Source organism: Cavia porcellus, unplaced genomic scaffold, assembly GCF_034190915.1.
Source record: "Cavia porcellus strain 051 isolate PalLab524CR breed Dunkin Hartley unplaced genomic scaffold, mCavPor4.1 scaffold_12, whole genome shotgun sequence".
In the NCBI taxonomy this organism is placed as follows: domain Eukaryota; kingdom Metazoa; phylum Chordata; class Mammalia; order Rodentia; family Caviidae; genus Cavia; species Cavia porcellus.
Window position 1 is genome coordinate 54,099,715 of NW_026947495.1, and position 21,768 is coordinate 54,121,482.

The window sequence follows — 21,768 nt, forward strand, 5'->3', positions numbered from 1 at the left end:
ATCTGGATTACCACTTCTCAAGATCTTCCAAATTCCATTCATTGTGGTGAATTTTAACTTAAAAACATAGATTTTATGAAGATAATCTCTTTGAGCAGTTAGACATTAAGAATTTTTACTTAAATCATTTGGTCTGTGCCAAGCCTCTTCTACTTCCTTGGTTGTCATTTATATTACCTTAAAAGCTTCTTACTACTGCTCAAAGGAGGAAACAACATTGATATTACATAAAGGACAAAACTCCTCCTTATTGCAACCTGATCTAATTTTGGATTTCTTCAACATTGTTAATGCTTTTACTCTTTTTAGTTATTTTTGATTTTGAATGCAGTGCCCCTCCCCATATCATGGTATCCAACCTTTAGATTTTGTAATATTTTCCTGATCATGAAAGATTTTTGAAATCACTCAGCATAGTCTCTGAAGATCTGTTACCCTTGCTTCTGATAAACAAAGCAACATGCAATAGGACACTTGCAGTCATCAATGGTGCAACTGTCACCGATTTTTAGGAAAAGTTTCCCACTAATCATGTAGGCCCCTCCTTCCCATCACTTCAGGTCTGTCTGCAGCAGCAGTGAGGCCCTCTTTTCAGTCTCTGCTTCTATGCACTTTCTTTAAACAGATGCAATGATCTGACAATCAATGTGCTAGAAGATTTTTGTTCTGGATATGTGTAAAGCACCAAATTTGTCTTCTTTATCTCTATTCATTTTAAAACCACTATAGTCTGTCACTAGTGCCTGCCCACTCCACAAAAACTGATCACTTTCTTCTTCTTCTTCTTCTTCTTCTCCTTCTCCTTCTCCTTCTTCTTCTTCTTTTTTTTTTTTTTTTTTGGTACCGGGGATCAAACTCAGGACTTCACGCTTGCAAGGCAGGCACTTATGCCACTGAGCTAAATCCTTGGCCCAAAACTGATCACTTTCAGTCCACCAAGAACTAAAAGTCAAAACAGTAGATGACAACAATGTTTCTGTACCTAAAGATGCATGTGACCCTAATGGGAAGCTGGTTAAAATGCAGATTGTGTTTAGATTACCTTCCACAAATACATGAGATTTTGCAATATTTCTTTTCTGACTTGCTTATTTCACTTAGTATGACATCGACCCAGTTCAAATATGTTGCAACAAATGACAAGATCTCATTTTTTTCATGGTGGCATAATATTCTACTACACAGAGGTATCATTTTAAAAAAAAAAAAAAATCTATTCATACAATGAGAGACATGTAGCCTGTTCCATATCTTGCTATTGTGAATGATTTGAGTCTGGATCTGCCTCCAAAACCTCATATAGTCATGGGAGTGGGCTTCTAGAATTTGTGATTGATTCATCATGGTCCAATGCTGGGATTACGGAGTCAATGCTATACTTACTCTAGGATCAGCAGCCTACATACAACATAAGAGACAGAAAGAATCTTCTTGTGCACCCTCCCTTTTTGCTTTTGTTGCTTTTGCTGTTTTCTACTGCCATGAATTGTTGCCCCTGTACCATAAACCACCCTGTCTTGGAGTCAGCTGATTATGGACTGCAACCGCCACGAACTGTGAGCATTTAACCTTTCCTTCTTTAACTTTGGGTGTCAGGTATTTCGTCCCAGCAACAAGAGAAAAGTGACCAACATTGTGAATAATAATGAAATAAATTGTGAAATAAACAAGGAAGTAGAGACACCTTTACTGTATTGATTTCACTTTCTTTAGGTATACACTGAGAGAGAGATGGCTGGTCATATGGTAGTTCTATATTGAATTTTCTGAGAAGTTCTCCATATTATTTTCTGTAATGGCTGCAAAATCTATATTTGCATCAATAGTTTACTTTTCCTCATCATCTCACCAATACTTACCTTTGATTTCAATAACAGTTATTTACTATAGTGTGGATCCTCAAAGGATGTGGGTTATTGAAGATGTGGCTCCATCCCAGGCACTATTTGCAAGGTAGTGCAACTTTTTAATATATGAGGCCTATTGGAAGGAAGTTAGGTCATAGGATGCATGTCTTGGAAAGAGATACTAGGATTACAGTTCTTTCTTGTCTTTTTCTTTTTTTCCCGGTGTCCATGAGCTGAACAATTTCCTCTGTCACGCACTCCCACCATAATGTACTGCCTTGCCACAAGGTCAGGAAATAGCGGACTGAAATCTCTGAAATGGTGAGCTAAATCAAACTTTTCCTCTTTTTAAGGTGATTTATCTTGGGTATTTTGTTACCAAGATGGAAAGCTCCTTAAACCTACACCCTAATGAAATGCAGTGAATCTCAGCACTTTTGATTTGCATTTCTCTGTTTATTGGTGATTTTAAGCACCTTGTCAAATGCCTGTTGACCTTTTTTATGTCTTCCTTGAAGAAATGTATTTTCAAGTTAGTTGTTCAGTTTTAAACATATTTTTCCACTACTGAGTTGTTTAACTTCTTAATAAATTTTGCATATTCATTCTTTAGGGCACTTTTCACCTTTCATTGCTTTAATACTGTCCTACTTAGTGGCAATTTCTAAATCAGACCTGCCCCCTCAGACTTATCCACAAATTCACCTACTAATGGCATCATTGTCTAGCTAGAGAAATCTTAAGAGTTTATGTCTAGAAAGCACCTGTCTATGAGTACTTGTCTATAGAACTGTTGTTATTAAAATCAACTGGGAAGCTTGCTAAGATCTGTGAATAAAAACCATTTAAATGTTGACACATTAAGTCTGGAATAAGGCCCATGGCACTGTATTTTTAATAGGCCTTCATCTAATATCCCAAAACTACTACAAGAAATGTCTCTCTAGCTAGGTATGGTGGTGCATGCCTCTAATCCTAACACTTAGGAGGCTGGGGCAGAAGGATCACTGTGAGTTTGAAGCCATCCTGGCATACATAGTGAGCTCAAGACCAGCCTGAATTATACATAAAGAGACCCTGTCTCAAAGAAAACAACAGCAAAGATGTCTCTCCTAAGGATTCCTCTGGTGCTGCTTCTTGGCAGCAAGACCACAGAGACTTTGGAAGTGCCTTCTCCCAGAGGGCTCAGGGTGTGAAAATAACGGATAGTTGACTCTTCCTCATAATCTCCAGCAAAACCTCCAGACGAGTCTAACTAAGAATGCCACGTAAAATCATTGCTTTGTCTTGCCCTGCCTTGCTTTTCTTTTCTTTGTGCTAGGGATCAAACCCAGGGGTTCAAACATAGGCAAGTACTTTGCTACTGAGCTGTACCTCTCTCCCCACCGTATTTCAATCTAAAGGCAGATGTAGAGCAAATCACTGGCCACTGCCCTTCTTACACAATTTCCTTAAGCACCTTAAAACAGTTTTTCCTGTACTATCAATGGTTTGGCTTTATACCAGCTACACTTCAAAATAAGGAATGCATGTTTGGGTCCTCTTTTTAACTTGTCCCTTTGAGGACACATTAGTAATTTAAGAAACTGAATAACAAAGCCTATAAACATCTCCATAGACAGTACACACCTCTAAGGTGTTGACACAAACTTTAATTTTTATTCCCCAAAGAACTTTTTTCAGACCATATCCACTAGAGGAAGCTCAATTAATAGCATTTGTATCATAAAGAGTCCTGGTTTGTATATATTTTTAAAATTAGCTCCTTTACACTACAGATAAATTTGATTAGTTACTCTAATCTGATGTTTTCTTCATTGTTCTTTTACTCTAAGTGCATACATGCAATTCTTTTGCCCAGGTTTATTAGACTAAAATTAGAGTTCAATTAGTCACTTTGAGATATGTAACCAAGTGGCTAGTCCTTTTGCAAGCTTTACAAAACACATATTCTCAAAGTGATGCGGGCACTTAGGGAATCAGAAATAACAAAAACCACATAACTCTGGAATATATGAATTATACATTTTATAAAATGTATTTTGTTGTACTGGGAAGGCCTTAAACCAGGTTTTGTGTGGAAACACTGCCAGAGGTTGTAATGCACACAGTGTACGACATCAATGTTCGGATTCCTTTAAATTTACCTCTATCACAGACGTCATAGTCATGTTCTGTGTCTCTCCTCCATCCACATGTTAAAATGTACAATAAAGAAGTAAATTTTTTTCACTTCAAAAAGAAAATCAATGAGAACTGAAAGGATGAGCAATTAACCCAGGTTTTACCAGGACTGTTTTGCTTTGATTCCTGGAGCTTGAAGCATTGATTCACCCTATTTTTCTAAATACGACTACTCAGGAAACATTTTGCTTCCGCTGCAGTGGCCTCTGCCACAGCTTGGAGTCGTTCTGTGACATATCCTTAATCCTTGCTTTTCTCTCCATATTTCTCTTTTCCGCCTCCCCCTCTCAGCTGCAGGGATTTGTCCTCTACAAGAATGGGGGTGGGAGGGAACAAGGCGAGGCCTGGAAGCCAGCAGGGAGCATGAGCTGGAGAATGCCAGGATCTGGCTTTTGTTATTGGTTGGCTGCCGCCTGATGGATGGAGGAGGGAGGAGTGAATTCTCCTCAGTGTGTTCCGACGGAGCTGAAGTCCAGAAACCATATTTACAGGTAAGAGCAAAAATATTATAAAGAAGAAAAAAGAACAGGACGTTCTTTTTTTCTTCCTTTGTTTTCAACAGCGATGCTTCTCAATTCTGACTGCAAAAAAATCTCGCATGCTATGACAATTATTCTGAACGCATTTCCCCAAAGTATGCCTTTTTATTACTTCCAGAAGCTGGGCAGTGAGCTGTTCTTTCTCGCTGTAAAACCCTCTGCTGATTAAAAAAAACCCCAAAAACCCAAACACCAGAGGCATGTTTTACCACCGACAACTTCTAAGCGAGTGTTACGAAAGAAAAACTGTTCGACGAAATGAGTCATCATGGGTCGCTTTAGTATTGTTTTGATAATTGAAGCTTTTATTATCAAAGGAGGAATGAAAAAGCTTGGTAAATTCCACAGGTCCTGAGAAAATGGAGCCTTCTCTGCATTTAGAGAATAAATTCGGTGTGGGGCATTTTAATACTCACAATACAGTAAATGCTTTAGGAAATATATTTTTGCAGGTTGTAGATTCTTATGCTAATTTAGAATGAATGGTTTATGTGCATTTAAGCCCTGTTAACTGAACTTACTCTTGATTAATCTGATGCCTTGGGGCATTTTATCAATAAATATTAAGCTTATGTGGTAATTAAAGAATCTTCTTTGTATCCTTACTGACATTCGTGGAACCATTTTCGTTTTAAAAACTAAGACACAAATTGTGAAGAATTAAACATTGCTGTGAAAATAGCATTTTAGCAGGCAAGTTTCATTGATAGTTTCACTCATCAATCAGATCTAGATAAGAATTCCGTTATAGCATTTATATTTCTGGAATATCTTCAAGGCTCTATTTTCAGTATCGCTCAAGTTTTTATTTTGCTAGTTCCTTATATTTTCTAACATTGCCTTTCCCCTAGGGAAGACAAGGAAGATTTAAAAATATATAGCATGAATGATACATTTATATTAGACATATGAAAAAAATCTTATCCCAAAGTATTTTAATCATATATTGATTCTAATTCATAAGTACAGATCTTTAAGGTTTAGACATTCCCATTAAAATTAAGCTGTTATAAATATTATTACAGGCTTGGCAATTAATACCTGTTGATTATGATCAATGAAAGTCTTTGTGATATAAATAATATATCTGATTATACGTTTGATGCTTCTTTTGATTGAATCACAGACTAATAGGAATGACTATATATTTTTAATAATTTTATTGTCTTATTTTTGCTTTCTATTTTGTTTGGGAGACATGTGTCTTTGTATAAAGGGATACAGACATAACAGTTCTTGCAAAATTTAAACAAATGGACAAGAGGTACCAGATACTGAGTAAAGATTATTAAACTGAAAGAATTACTTTAAACGTCCCAATGTACTGAATATAGTTAATATTTTTATACACTTAAGTGTTGTAACAACCCAAGCACATGCTCCTGCCTGGCTCATTTTGACATTTTTCTGATTTAAAAAATTATAAAACAGTGAAATTTCACTGTTACCAATTATTTATAGATTTATCTGATTTTGGTTTTCCAAGCAAATAATTGTTGAAATTAATCCACCCCACCTACCAGACTGGAAGGTGAGGCAGTGTATAAATGAGATAGTTACCTCTTGAAATGTGTTGGTGAAAAATAAGTCAACATAAGCCACATATTTTAGAAATTAGAAATTCTGAGCAAAGCTACCTCTGGGAATGAAGAGGAACTGATGAAAATTAGAGAGCAGAGTTCCACATGGTTTTAAATTATTCTGTTTCCTTGGAAACCAGCTGCTGCAGATGCATCTTGCTTTCTTTGACTAAAAATATCATCCTTTTAATAATTGGTAAGGGAAAGGTTCTGAATAAACTAAAGTATATCGTTGCTGCTTTTTAAAATTTCCTCAGTGGTTGACATATTTTGGATGAAAAGTAGATAAACCCTTTCTCAATCAGCATTTCCCACCAGCCACTCACTGGCAGACGTCTGCAAGTCTTACAAAATGACACAACTGAGACAACTGTGGTAGCTTCTACTGCAGAGTCTACAGAGGGGGAGACAGAGAGAGAGAGAGAGAGAGAGAGAGAGAGAGAGAGAGAGAGAGAGAAAGAGGGAAAGAGAGACAGACAGAGACAGAGACAGACAGAGAGAGAGAGGGAGAGAGATTGCTGGAGAGAAGGCAAGATAAAGGAAAGGCATGAAAGGAAACAGTTAAGAGGTTTCTGGCCAACTGAAGGGTGAGACAAGGGATACAGAAACCCTGTAATACTGCCTAGAATGAGATGCAAGCAGGACCACTTTTTCCCTTTGGTATAAGTATTTGCAGGACTTAACTCTAAGTTGTAATGAAGATCACTAATTACAATTCTTCCCCCTTTTGCAAAGTACTTTTATTTCCTTTTTATGTTTGCAATGGTTAGTAATATGGCCCATAAAACAACAGATTTAAAATATAAACTTGGAATCAGGCTGTGGGTAGCAAGGAGGATCAAATATATATTTTGAGGTAGTAGAATAAGAATACTTTAAACTTAATTTTATTGCATATTTCACTAATCCAGTCATTTCTTTACTATATAATTTGCCTGATAAATTAAAATTGCATATTTCAATAATATAAAACCTAATGTTAAGGTAATATAGTTTAAATTTAATAAGAATTTTTATGCATGAATATGTGTACTTTCAGGCTTCATCTGAAGCACTGCTTTATTTGAAAAAAATTATGTGGTTTTTCTTTATAAACATTTCTTGAATATTATCTTACTTTTCCTTAGGTTGTTTCTTAAATTAAAATATTTTCATTCTGTTTATTTTTAAAATCTATTTTAAAACAACACTGCTGTCACAAACATTGTTTTTTCCTCTTGGTATTTATTGAAAGGAAAAACAATAAATCTATTGCGGTTTCCCTATTATTATTATTACTATTACTATTTAGATGAGATTTATTTTCTCTTAACCATGCATCGAAATGTTTTTGACATGTAATATTTTATTTTCATAATATTCATCTTAGTCTATAAGATTTAGTGGTTGGCAGTGTAGTAAATAAACTACCACACATTGAAACCATACATTAAAATATTTAACATTTATTGAATACATTGATTTGCTACATCACTATTTTCCAAAAGGAGTCATTATAGTGACAAGGATTTAGATTTTATCATTTAACATGGGCAAAGCACTTCAAGGACAATACTTTCCTCATAAATACAAGTGACATTAAAAAGTACACTAACAATGAATCAAGAGGTTAGTGAGTGGATTTTATGATTTTATTTTATATGCGAATAACCCTTATATGAAGCACAAATTAGCAAGTTTATTTCAAGTTCCTGAAAATAGTGCATTTCCTAGGCTTATTCTCAACTCAAGGTAATGAAAAAATGCATTTTGTTAGTAGTGTCTACTGTTTTATGCTCCTTTTCTTCCTAAAAGTAGCCCCCCAGAATTGTATGTTTACATGACCTCTAAAAACTCACAAAATGTAATAAGAAAAATGAAATATTAAATTGCTTCCTCTATAATATAGGCAGCCAGTTTTATATCTATAATAGAAAATATGCTAGTTTGGCAAATTCTTCCACATTGCTGGCAATGGACGGATGAGATTTATAATAATATGAAATAAATCAGAGCAAGAAAACTTGTGTCAAATTTTACCATGTTCACATTATACTTAAGGTAACCCAAGCAAATGAAGAATAGCATTATCATTTGTACCACAAGATATCCTAATTCAAAAATAGTATTGATATCATTTCAACATCATATGGATCTTACTATATATTTAATATTTGGTAGTATAATATAGGGCTTATATAGAAGTAGAAAAGAAGTTGGTCCAAAGCAAGCATTATTATTTCTTAATTACTATTTTATAAATCAAGAAGGAATGAATGGATTTGATTATCAAAGTAATGGTCACATTTGGCTACTTGACCTACCTCAATGAATGAATTGAGCAGATCAGTAGATTTCTCTGAACTGCCTAGATTTCAGTTAGTGCAGTATGTTGGTTGACCTAAAACTTGTTTAATATGCATGTTCTGAGAATACAGACTTCATATTATTTAACCATATCATTATATCAATCATTTAATTCCAGGTTATGATAATCATGATGAGTGTCAATACTAATTCCAAGTGTCACAAAATACCAAGGAAACCACTTTTCTACAGGATGAGCTTCAGAATTGAGTTTAGTCTCATGATCGACAGGGTAGTCATCCTATGGTTTATTTTTCAAGAAACTTTGCACTTAATTTCATCTAAAATTAAGAATTTAAGATTTTATCTACTAAAATAATAAAACATAGTGTATACATTTCATTTTCAACTTACACACATTAATGAAAAATGACACTTTAAAGAGAAACTACCAACAAAATTAGCTTTAATGTAAATTATTATATCTTTAAACAATGTTTGCTATAAATCCTGTTGGCAAAAAACACATTTAATTTTCATATACTACCTGTGCTTATTTTGATCTGTATTAATCTAGATTCCTGAGTCTGGCCTAAAGAGACAATTCTTCCTGGAATCCTTGTTTTACTTGTGAAGAAGCAAAAATGTGAAGTGTGATTATTTTAATAGGAAACTAAACATTTGCTTATGTAAAATAACCTCAGGCATACTCTGTATGTTTGTATTAAGTATTAGACAAATTACATTAAAGATGTGGTGAAAGAAAAACAGTTCAGGAAGGCTTTGAGGAAGGTGAAAAGTGTGTGGCGTGGCCATGTGGTTTACACAACCTCATGTGAATTTTAGAATTACACAAAATCTCTCCCGGTTGACTTCCTCCTGATATACAGAGTATGATGGATTTGACTCACGATCTTGGTCTTTGACATTTTATAAGCTTGCTGTGGAGCAAAAAAGGCATTTTAGTTTTATTTTCTAGCAAGTGTCAGAAAAGTTGCTGTCATGTTGTGGATGTATGATAATATACTTAATAAATGAAGCAAATAATTTCCTAAACAAGACTCTGAAAAGTATTTACAAAGATTTTCATTTCCATTTATCTGTCATTATCTTTTTCTTAGATAATACTGGTTGTGATGGTGTCAGCATGTTAAGGGAAAAGGATTTTGGAAAATGTTTTCCGAAGTCATAAAAAAAATTCCTTGCTTTGTTAAATTAAAATTTATTTCATGTAGCTTACACAACTAAAAAGTTTAGATTGTTTACGCACTATGATATTCAAATTGGTAAAGGACCCCAAGTAGATCAGACTTGTAAATGGTTCTCCTTGAAGGCACCTTGTGGTGAGTGTCAAATGAGAAACAGCTGGGTGATTCCATAGTAACCTTCTAAAGGTAGTGGTTCTGGGGGTTGGGGGTTTAGCTCAGCGGCATAAACACCTGCCTTGCAAGCAGGCAGTCCTGAGTTCAATCCCCGGTACCGAAAAAGACAAAAATAAAATAAAGTTAGTGGTTCAATTCCTGGTACAAACAGAGAGAGAGAGAGAGAGGCAGAAAGAATAATCCGCATAGCACAATTGAAGGAGTAAAAGTATTATTCCTCTTTAGAGCATAAAAAATGACTTCTTAGGTATTATTCATCTTTAGTGGATAATAAAGGATAATAAAATTCAAAACTCTTTTTTCTAATTTTTCATATTAACTTCAATTAAATCATTGAGCATCCACTGCTAATGCTAGTATTAAATGAGGATACAGCTGGGGATCAAATCTTAAAATCATTAAAGAGTAGCAATAGCCTGAACTTCAGAATGGAGGAAAGGAGAAACATTTTCCAAACTGGTCAGAGATCAAGAAACATAACTGAATACATCATGAAAAAACGTATGATTTAAAAAGTTTGAGAACAACTAGATATTTAACAAGACCAATTGTCATCAAGAGCTTATCATATTGATATTAACAACACAAAATATTAAAAAAAACTTTCCAAACATATGCGACCATATACTTCATTCTCAACATACAAAAGATTGACTACTAAAATCACATGATCGTGTTTTGTATATGATCATATTTTGCATAAGGCTGATTTGTATTGACTAAGTTATTGCAGAACTTCTATCTCAAAGGCTACAAACCAACCCATATTTTTATAATTTTAAAATATAAAAATAGTGCCAAAGGTTTCAATGTAAAAACGTTTGCAGAATTAATTGCATACTCAATCTTCATCAGAGTAATGTACTCAAATTTTATTTCTTTCTTTTGCTTTTCCTCCATGTTTTGCTCTGAAACATCTAAAAAGAAACATGTGTACAGTTCTTGCATTTCAAAATACTTTCTGTCTAAAGATGTATTACTTCAAAATCATGATTCTATTTTGTTTAAATTTGTTCTCTGTAAAGAAAGGTCTGGAAATTTCTTCTTTGCTGTGTGTCTTGCATTCTAGTTACTTGCACTTCTACTTCAAATAGTATTTCACTATTTATAAAGTATTTCTTGAATTTGTAAGTAATATAAGGTGGCCCTGATATGTCTACTAAGAAATAACTAGAAGCTCATAGACTTTTATTTAGAGGGGTGCAGCAGGATCTGTCCCATACAGTAGAATCTATGGGTGAGTGAGGCAAGCTGGGCTTTGAAAGTTCCAGCTCTGTGACTCAGTACTTTTTTAAATGTATGTAAATTACTTATATTTTATGTTTGACATCACTCAATGAAAAACAGAAATAGTACTTAGTTCAGAGTCATTGTAGGTGCAAGTAAGAAAATACATACACAGAATTTAGTTTCTAGCATTATTAAGTTCTAATTTAATTAAACAAAACAGTTTACTAACCATGAAAAAACAAAAGCAACAACAACAACAATAACAACAGAAAACCCAGCACCTGATGGATGGAAGAAATCTCAAGGAATTCTCATTTTAAATTCGGAGAAAGTATCTGTGTATAGAGTGCCTGTGATGTATTTCCTCCTCAAAAATACTGTGCATCTGTACTAAAGTGTTCCTAAATACAATATATAAATCTTACCAGGAAAATAAAGTAATAGCATTCATACATAGAAAGTTTTTTAAAATTCAACGTGTATGGGAAGAATTCTAATTAAAAGCTTTCAGAGAAAATCATTTGCAAGCAGCTGCGGCAGCATCAAGAGTCAAGGACTAGCATGATGTTTAAAAAACGCTTTCAAGTATGGAAATATCTAAGTTTAGGTTTGACCCTAAGACCAGTAGCTCTATGACCTTGGCCTCATCATCTGTCCTCTCTGTGCTTCAGCTTTGATCTCTAAATTGTATTAATAATAGCAATGCCTATGTGATGTGGGTGTGATAAAGACTGAATGAGTTAAGACACATTACATTAACTTTCTGTTGCTGTGTAACGAAGTACTATAAACTTTACAATTTAAACTTTACCAGTTTATTAAAATATGGTGGGTCAAAAGTCCTGTACCTTATGGGTAGCTTCTTACTCAGGGTCTCACAAGGCTGAAATGAAGGTATCACTTCAGCTATTCGCTCGTTTACTTTGCTTTCTGACTCAGTCTCGCTATTGGCAGAGTCCTAAAATGTGCTGGGCCTCAGGTTTCTGTTTCCTCCTTGCTATCACCTCAGGGCTGTTTTCTGTTTCAAGAAGCTTTACCCATTTCTTGTCATGTATGAAATCTCTTCTGATCTTGCACATAGAATCTTTACTACACTGAATGCCTCCTATGCTGGATATCTGACTGCTAGACTGGTTCGAAAGATTTATATGATAATCCCACCTGGATTAGAGTACCTACCAGGTCACTCATTTGCAACCTTAGTTCATATGCAAAATTCTTTTTGCTGTATAACATGAACATAACCCCTGGAGTTACATCTCATCACATTCAGTCGTGGGGTTACACAGGGTGCAGCTTATGTACATCGGGACACAGGTAATACCAGGGCCACCTTAGAATCGTGCCTGCTACGTGTGTTAAGTACTAAGTGCCTGGCACCAAAGAAACACTGTACAAGTGTTAATAGTAATTATCATTTTAAATAGATGGCAAATTTACAAAAACAATCTTTTAAAAATAGCAGTGTCACAGCATTGCCAAAGGTGTGGTGAAATCATACCCCCATGCACCATTAAGGAAACATAAATTGGCAGAACATTTCTGGCAGTCAGATTGGCAATATGTTTGAATAAACTAATACTTCCACTTCTAAGAATTTATCCTAAAGATATAATCAATAGATATAAAAATCTGAAAGAGATTAATTATCTTGTGATTCCTAATAAATACATGAAAAGAAGCAAGCTTTTCCATTTAGAAGTTTGGCTAAACATTGTGGCTTAGCTGCTTAATGAAATGGTATGTAGCCTTAAACACAAAATAAAAATCAAATAAAATAAAACAGGATTTGAAAAACAGTGAATGACAAAGGACATGCTCATGTTTTAAATGAAAAAATTACAGCTTATTAAAGTGTATATGTCACTTTAATCAAGTCACGTTTTTCTGAAACATGAAATAAGCTTTTGCCAAGAACTAGTCACTTGACCCAAAAGTAAACATACCTTGACAAATTGCCTCATATTGTTATAGATCAGAATTCTGTAGAGTTCCTTGGAAGTCCCAGAACCCTTCTTGGAGTATGTGGCTTTTGTCACGATGGGATCATTTGACAAGGGATGGGTTATGCGTGGCAGACCTGGCCTCATCTTGCCTACCCACAAAACAAGGGCATTGTTGCAGGAGATTCTGCAGCATCTTGCCAAGTTCTCTGTTGCTGTTATTCACACAGTGCTTCAACATGTGCAAAAGTGTGATCTGATCCTGCTCCAGGCTTTCTATCCTGACTAGATTTCGCTTTCAGCCATGATTTTATAATGTGATTTTTGTTTTGCACTGCCCACACTGCGGAACATTCTGAATACCTAACAGTTATCAATGACAAGGAGACAGAGAAATTAACAGTTGTTAGGGATGTCTGCACATTCTATCACTTCAGCTACATTTTAGCTTCATTTACAGGTGACAAATCTGAGGAAAAGGGAAATCATGTAACTTGCTCCAGAAATCTGAATTAAAAACTAATAAAATCAGGTTTTGAAGCAACTGATTTTTCCTTATGCCTGTGATTTCCTGAGACTCACCATCATATCTTAAAAAAAAAAATCTCACTAGGATTTTACTCAATGCTTAGCCTACAATAAGTTTTACTGCAGTATATACTACTGCTTTCTTGAATGGGAATATAATTGGGAGTAACCATACAGATTACTTTGTTTCTCCTAAGAAGTTCTTTAGCTCCAGCCTCTCTGATCTTCAGTTTAAATTTCATAGATACCATTATACTTGAGGTCCACATATTACCACAAATTCACATTAAAATAATACTTTCCACTTACCATTCACCCCAAAAGGAAATGTACATAATTCCATAATAGCAACTTTCTCTAGGTCCTACAACCAGGCTAGTTCTTTGTATTTCTTGTTCTTCTATGACTAAATTCTTGCTGAAAATCTAGTTCTTTGTATTTCTTGTTCTTCTATGACTAAATTCTTGCTGAAAATCTGTCAAGACTTCTCCAAAGTCATCAAATTCTTTTCTCATCTGTGGAATTTCCACACTTTGTGCATCTTGCTTCCATGCTGTACTTTTCTCCCAATTCCATAGTCACAAGAATGCTCGATTTACATTCACTTTTACACATAGACACTCTTCATCTATTTCTGGCTCCAGTAATTTGTCCCATTTCTTTTTGTGGTGATACTAGGAATTTAACTCGGGGCCTTTTGCATGCTAACCAAGTGCTTTACTGTTGAGTTACATCCCCAGGTCTGTCCCTATTTTTGTCCTGGTTCTTCTCAGTTAGCTACTAGTAAGCATCCTCTGTCCATGCGTGTGTACCTTAGCTATATAACAAGCAAAGAGGAGAGGGAGGAACATAAATATATACAGGTGGTTATGAAGTTACTACTCAATATATTTGAGATTTGTGGGGTTTCAGATATTTTAATCATAAAATATCAACCATATGATGTTTTATTTATAAAACTTGCCTGAGGGGGCTGGGGATTTAGCTCAGCGGCATAAACACCTGCCTTGCAAGCAGGCGGTCATGAGCTGGATCCCCGGTACCGATAAAAAGGAAAAAGACAAAAAAAAAAAAAAAAAAAAAAAACTTGCCTGATAAATGCAAATAAAATAAAGTTCATGAGAAACCAAAGGAAGGCCTAAAAATTATTTTTAGAAAATTAACTTCCGTTTGTATATAGGTCAGTGTACTCCCCATTCATGCTAGTTCTTTCTTCACGAAAGCAAATTAGATTTTCTTACCTTTATATTCTTTAAAGGTAAGAAATATGTGTCAGGAGTGGGTGACCAATCTAGTGCTTTTTTATTGCAATATCATAAATTAATATTTATAATTTTCTACTTTTACTGCTCATTTCTCTTTTTTGAATTTCTAGGTTTATTTAAAGTTACTAAGCTGTTGTTTCAAATATTTTAATTCAAAATATAATTATTGCATATCTTTATCCATAACAAAATACATCTTCTAGTTAGCTTACAAGCAACAGAAATTTATTTCTCACATTTTGGAGGGTAGAAGTTCAAGATGCAGTGTCCAGGAAGGTCTGCTTTCTGGTTCATTGACAGCAGTCTTCTTGCTACACCCTCCCGTGGCAGAAGGGACACTAGCAGATTGAGTGTCTAATGAGAGTCTACTTCCTAGAAGTCATCTTCTCACTGTAACCTCACAGCAGAACGATGAGGGCTGTGTCTTGTGGACTCCTTTGAAAGACACTGATTTATTTTTACGATTTAATTATCTCCCTAAAACATCACTTCCTAATCTCATTATCTTAGTTGGTAGGATTTCAATGTATGCATTTTAGAGGAACATAATCATTCACACTCTTATAGTCTGTTTGATAAATCTGCAGATTGTAACTTTTTTATATTAGACGTGTGAAAAATTTATAGCTCTCAAGATTTACTGTACATGGGATCAGCAATATTTGGAGCTAGGAAACATGAGACTTCATTAGAAAACATTGAATTAGGATGCCTGAACCTCTGACTTCTGGCAAATGCAGATGAAAATGCTGCAATTTTTGGTGCTAGGAAATATATATCAAGTCGTTTGTTTTTCCAGCCATGTGCTCTCAGAAACAGGATTCGGAGTTAGAGGATGCTATTTTATACTGTTTAGGATTGCTTTCACTTGACTGTGTGGATAGAACACCCTCAAAATCTATGAAAACTACTTTCTCCTGTAGTTGTCCTCATTTCCTACTGACCACAGCAGACCTCTGAACTGGAGTTGTGTCTCCATCTTCTCACGACTTACTTTGTCCTGTATGATCCTGCTACTGTTTTCACGGAAGTAATTATCATGTGGCAGTTTTGGTAATACAATTTAGAGTGCAAAATGGAATTGAATTGGTTAAAACAAGGAAGAATGGAAATCTCTCTGAGTCTATGGGGCTTCTCTTTCACTCTATTTTTGTGTTCACTCAGATATCTAATATTATAGTACAGTTTTTCTCTAATGACTTTGAACAAGAGCCTTGAGTCTTCAGAGGCTCGAGGGTCAAGTAATAGAAATATGAATAAATCTTTAAAAAGATATAAATTATTTTCACTTATTTCATATCAAACAAAGAAATTAATTAAATGCTTTTTAGTGGAAGAATTCTAAATAGTTTCCTACAACTAAGGTACAAGGTTTGTTAAATCGTTACAACTTTCAATCTTTCGAAGCTTTTCTATAACACTTCTAAAATCTCCACAACTTCCTGAAAATGAGAAGGTTCCTCTAAGTAAATAAAAATTAAATTAGACTTATAAGAGAATTTTTAAACTACAAAACACTTAAGTTTTCAATGAAACAAGAGTACTCAGACTCAAAGTCCTATAATTCTTGTAGAAGCAGGTAGTGATTTTGTATTTGATTTTTAAAATTTTTTAATAAGTAAATTTATGGAAACTGAAGTGTAAAGTAACTCCCTTCCAATTTCGCATCCACAAATAAATTCTTGACAATGACCATCACCATATATTGCCTTTTTTGTTATCAAATTAAATATTATTTTAGTGTGATAAAGGAAAACTTACTTTTTTGCCACCAATTTTATTTGTCAAAACAGTATCAGAAAGATCTACAAGATTAACAAATCTAGTCCTGCTGGAAATCTAGCAAGCTAGGTATCTTTATCATATCAAATAGTTGGTAAATATAGAGACCAGAGATGATCCTAGGAAAAAATAAAAAGTAATCAAACTGCATTAGGAAGCACTTGGATCGTATCACCTTCTAACGTCTTTCAAAGTCTTCCCTGCCCTGAAGGGAACCATTGACTTCTACAGGTAAGGCTTTCTCACTTTAGCTACTGATTTGAGTCACGAAGTCCTCTTTAGGTAATTTCTTAGTTCTAGACCTTCTTCTTTTTTCATCAAAGGTACTTTCCCTTAACTACAAAGTCTATGTTTTTCTATGAAATAAGAAGATAAAGAGTAATCCTTTAAAAAAATCCTTTAAAACTTTGAGCCAGAGGTAAATATCTTGCAGAGAAGGGGCCAAAGTCTTCAAGGGTGCTACCCGAACTAACCCTGGGCACCTCTCTGTTCTTGTCAACTGCTGTGCCCCTCTCAAGGCCTTGGCACATAGCATTCCTTTGTCTCAGACCACTGTTTCTGCAGAATTCCACTCTGCTGGCCCCACCATCTTTTCCAAGTCTACCTCGCAGTGACATTAGCCAACCAATTAAATAATTTTTTTTCCTATATGGCAGCCCTATACTCACCACATCATTTAACTCCATAGCACTTATGTCCATGTGACATAGTACACATTTAACTTTTTATAAGTTTTTATTGTTTGTCTACACCTCCTCTGATAAATTCTAGTAAGTGAGCATTGTTTAGTATATTGCTTTTATAGCATTCTCCAGCATCTAATATAGTCAAAAGAATATGAAACAAGGTCAGTAGATATTTATTGAATAAATAATGAAAGTCCTCATTAAACAGGCAGTCAAAAATCCCTCTTCTGTAGGATGGCATAAGTGACCCGTGAGAAAACAGAGAATGCCCGGGAAAGTAAACGAGAAAAACAAGTCACGGTGCTCAGGATTGAGGCTGGTAGAGTACTCGCAGGTAAAGGCAGATGGGTGTGTGCTAGCTGGGGACGGGAGAAGCAATAAATGCAGAAATAGAGGAAGCCAGTCAGCAGAAAGACCTAGAACAGAAGTACCTTGAGGAAGTACAGTCACCAAAAGTAAGGGAAAATATGTCAGGTGCAGAGATAATGTGCCAGTCTCAACTCTACCCAAAAGATTACTCTACTTAGACTTGGTCCTTCTTACTGAAAAGGCATGACTAGAACTGGCATGTTGGTGTTTGTTGGCTTAAATTGTTCTCTCTCCTTGGCAGCGTATGGTATACAGGTGGTTTTGGTTTTTTGTTTGATTGTGAAATAAATTGGTTCCCCTAGTTGATGCACCTCGTATGAAAGTCATTTCAGGTGGTGTGTTGAGTTGATGGGAAAGAGAATGCTTTGATGTCTTTACTCTGTTAAATCCCCCCAAGTCACAGACATAAACCATTTTTATCTATCCTGGAAAACCAGTTGGAATTTAAATTATAACATAATGCAAAATCACAGCTTTAAATTTGAAAGAAATTTAATAAAGCAAACAAGGATGAGGGATGTGAAACTTAAATGCTATAAAGGACAGCTCTGAATACATACAAGGCATTGTCCAATTTAGAGGGGATTTAAATGGAAAGGGAACTAAAATGACATGTGTAGACACTGCAATCTTTGTCCCAGATAGACATTTTCTCATGCACCACAGTTCACACTATGTACTACCCCCCGATAGTACTATGTGCTATTTCCTTGATTATGAAGCCATTTATATTATAGCCATTTTATTATATAAATATTATATTATATATTATATATTATTATATAAATATTATATATTACATAGCCATTTTTATTATATAAGCCATTTTAAATTATAACATAATTTAAAAGTATTATTGATACCTTTCACAAATAATAGACAAAAAAGAAGACAAAGAAGACCTCATGATTTTATACCTTATTTACTCAACGAGGTTTCTGTGAGAATTTGTTTTTGTAATCCCTGATATCATACGCTGTTTCTGTAGAGCTCTAAAGAAATTTTTACCCTCAGAGTTCAATGATGCATCTTGTTTGACACTAATAAAAATTTCTAAAAGCTGCATCAGGCTACATGTGACTGACTTTTACTGATCTTACTGATGCAGGGAATGAAGAGGCTTAAATTAACGTTTTATCCAGCAAAAGATTTGGGGACTTTGGCTTACCATGTATAAAACCTATTCAGCCAACCTTCTTGGCATAGGACTGGAGTATTCCCTATAGCTCTGCTGAATTGACTGGAAGCATGATAAGGCATCTAAATTCTGCAGGTAGAGCCTTTCCTAGCAGCCAATTTGATTTTTGATGGACAACGAGCCCCAGGAAAGTAGATGCCTTTGTATCTGAGAAAAAAAAAATCCCCAGCAAGATAGACAAACCTAATCAGTATGCTCTGGGTACGACAGTATGCAAGCAAGTGATCTATTTTGTTCTGAACTCTGTCCCTGTCAGTGACAGTACATGATTTACCAGACAGATCAAATAAATGTGTGTAACTCCTATTTTGATATTTGAAAACACTGAACTATATTTCCTTATACACATTATGCCACATCCTTAATTTTGATTTTTTGTTTTAAAAGACACCGTTGCCAGATGAAAATGAAAATTAGCATAAGGCGGGATGAGATTGGTTTCTTTGCTTTCTGACATGACAGGGAGAATAGTTTCTACAGAGATATCATGGTGTGGTTGGTGTGTTTCAGAAAATTATTGACCTTAGAAAGACTTTAAGACCTTGACTATGCAGTCAGTGGTCAACTATTTCAATGCTCCATTGCTCTGTTTCCTGTTACAGGTCCATGTGACAGCACTGCAGTCATGAGCAGAATCCTAAAACAGAAAGTTTGAAGAAGTCGATGGCTCCTCCACCTGCCCTTCCGTGCAGGCATCAGATGATGAAGTTTTTAGCTGTGAGAGTGCTGAGCATGTTGATAGTGTCTGTCTGTCCTCATCTAATCATTTTACCAGTGAGTATCTGAAATTGTGTTTTGGGTTGTGCTCTAAATTATACTGTATTGTTGACTATTGGGTACGTTAGCTTTATCTACTAGTTTATAGCTCCTCTCATGTCACATTTGCATATGTCTTTTTAGTTACTTAGACCGGAGCCATATACTTTTGTTCATATTTGTGGTATGATTACATAGGGGGCCAAGTAGAGACCAATAAAAAAGTAAGGAGAGAGCAGCTGAAAATAATTTAACTTGCATCTTCAGCTTTCTGAAGTAGGTTCTTTTTGGAAATATAATCAATACAGTCCTTTCAAGCATCTCCTGTTGGTCAATAAACTGTGGAATATTTGCAGTGCTGAGCACAAAGCATTTACTTCCTAAATGTGAAAATGATTTTTTTGGTACCTTTCTGGAGCTTGAATTTAGAGCCATACACATACCAGACTAACACTCTGCCATTCTGCCACTAACCATTTCTCAGAAAATAATTTTTGTTTTTAAAAGAATGTTGCTGAAATTTCATTGTTGTTTGAACACATGTAAAACTCAGATTCAAGTCCAGGTTTGTGCACTTCAGCAACGGTAGCTTTCTTCACATGGGTTTCCTAAGTAATTCATATGAACCAATTCATTTAGTTTAGTATGATATGCTCTAATTTATAACTGTGAATTGCATTCCTTGTAAAAGACGTATATGTAAGATTTGAAACAGATGAATCTTTTCCTATAACTTAGAATTTTACCCTGATCATTAAAGGAATATTGACCTCAAAATAAATTTTAGAAGTTAATGTGTAATACAAAATAAATAAAATGCATAAAATTTCACAACTCCCTCCACCTCTAATGACATGATGGGAGAAACGTCCCTTTATAGTTGTATTCCATAAGTTAGGTAGAAAATTAATCCACACAAAGGAATATAATTTGAGAGACATTATTTTCACAGTCATTTTAGTTTTCACCTGAAATTTTTCAAGGACAATTTTTCAATTGGGGATTTTAAATTGAACAAAATACTATTTTAAAATTCATACTAAAGTTTGTACAATGTAACTCTGTTCCCCTTAAAATTCAATTTTTATCCTTCCTTTCTTCTTCCTCAAGTATGCAAAATGGCCTTTGAGTGATTCTTTGTCACTATTACAAAAATTCAAAATTCAAAATAAGAAATTTTAATTGTAATTTGTAAGAAATTTTAACCTTAGAATTGTTTATTTTGTTGAGGATCTTAGAAATTTTTAAATGAACTTATAGAATGTCTAAAAAATTGAGGATAAGGTAAAGAAAAACTTAAGGAAAAGAAGAAACCAATAGTTACTTTAAAAATAAGATTCTTCAGTTACATGAAATTGTTGCCCAACAGTGGATTTCAGGGAAGATACGTTTCATTTGAGATTTGATTATAGCCTTTCCACACCCTTTTCTAAGTGACTCTAGCCGTGTGTGTGTGTGTGTGTGTGTGTGTGTGTGTGTGTGTATGTGTGTATGTGAAAGTGATGGGCATCAATGCTGTCTTTTGTATCTCTCACTGTGTCATACTGCTTAGAAGAGTAAAGAACATTTCATGATGTTTTAGAAATTTTTTCTGAGCAAGTAGATTAATTTCAGATGGTTTTTAAAATCTGGAAAAATGAATCCACTGGGTATTGTTAACTTTAAAAAGTGAACAGTATGCATTTAAGTTTAGGATTCTCAGGAGCACTCGAATAATTCCCATTATGTATACATTGGTGTGTTTTCTCTCTCTCTCTCTGTTTTTTTTTTTTTTTTTTTTTGTCTTTTTCCTTTTTATCGGTACCGGGGAGGTCTTGTAAGCCCATCAAGAGCTGGCTAGCATTTCTCAATTGTTTTTCCTTTTAACCACTCTTGACCAAACATCATCAATCTCAGACCCTATTTCTTTCAGTTACCACCTCATCCAGTACTAGAGGACAGTATTTTCCATACCTTTGTGATGTACTTTTTTTCCGACCAAATCTCCAGAATGCTTTCAACCTTCTTGGTGTCTCTGCCTCTCCAACAGTTACAAATTGACTCTCTCCTAGAAAAATCAATTTCAGAACTTCTCTGTGCAAGACATCTATTGATTTCTATAGCTTGTGAGTTCACAAAGTGCCTATAATGTTCATTTAAACACCATCAGGTCTTAACAGTTGTGACTCAAGATGCTTTCCAGATGCAAGTGAT

The 21,768-nt window shown here is 34.8% G+C and overlaps 1 protein-coding gene across 1 annotated transcript in view; it reads left to right on the forward strand.

Annotated features, from left to right (window-relative positions):
* Positions 1-4,391: 4,391 nt before the first annotated feature.
* Positions 4,392-21,768, forward strand: part of Csrnp3 (cysteine and serine rich nuclear protein 3) — a 187,684-nt gene continuing 170,307 nt past the window's right edge. The window contains exons 1-2 of the mRNA XM_003478555.4: positions 4,392-4,522; positions 19,422-19,593. The gene's annotated coding sequence lies outside the window, so the exon portion shown is untranslated. The remainder of the gene's footprint in view (positions 4,523-19,421; positions 19,594-21,768) is intronic.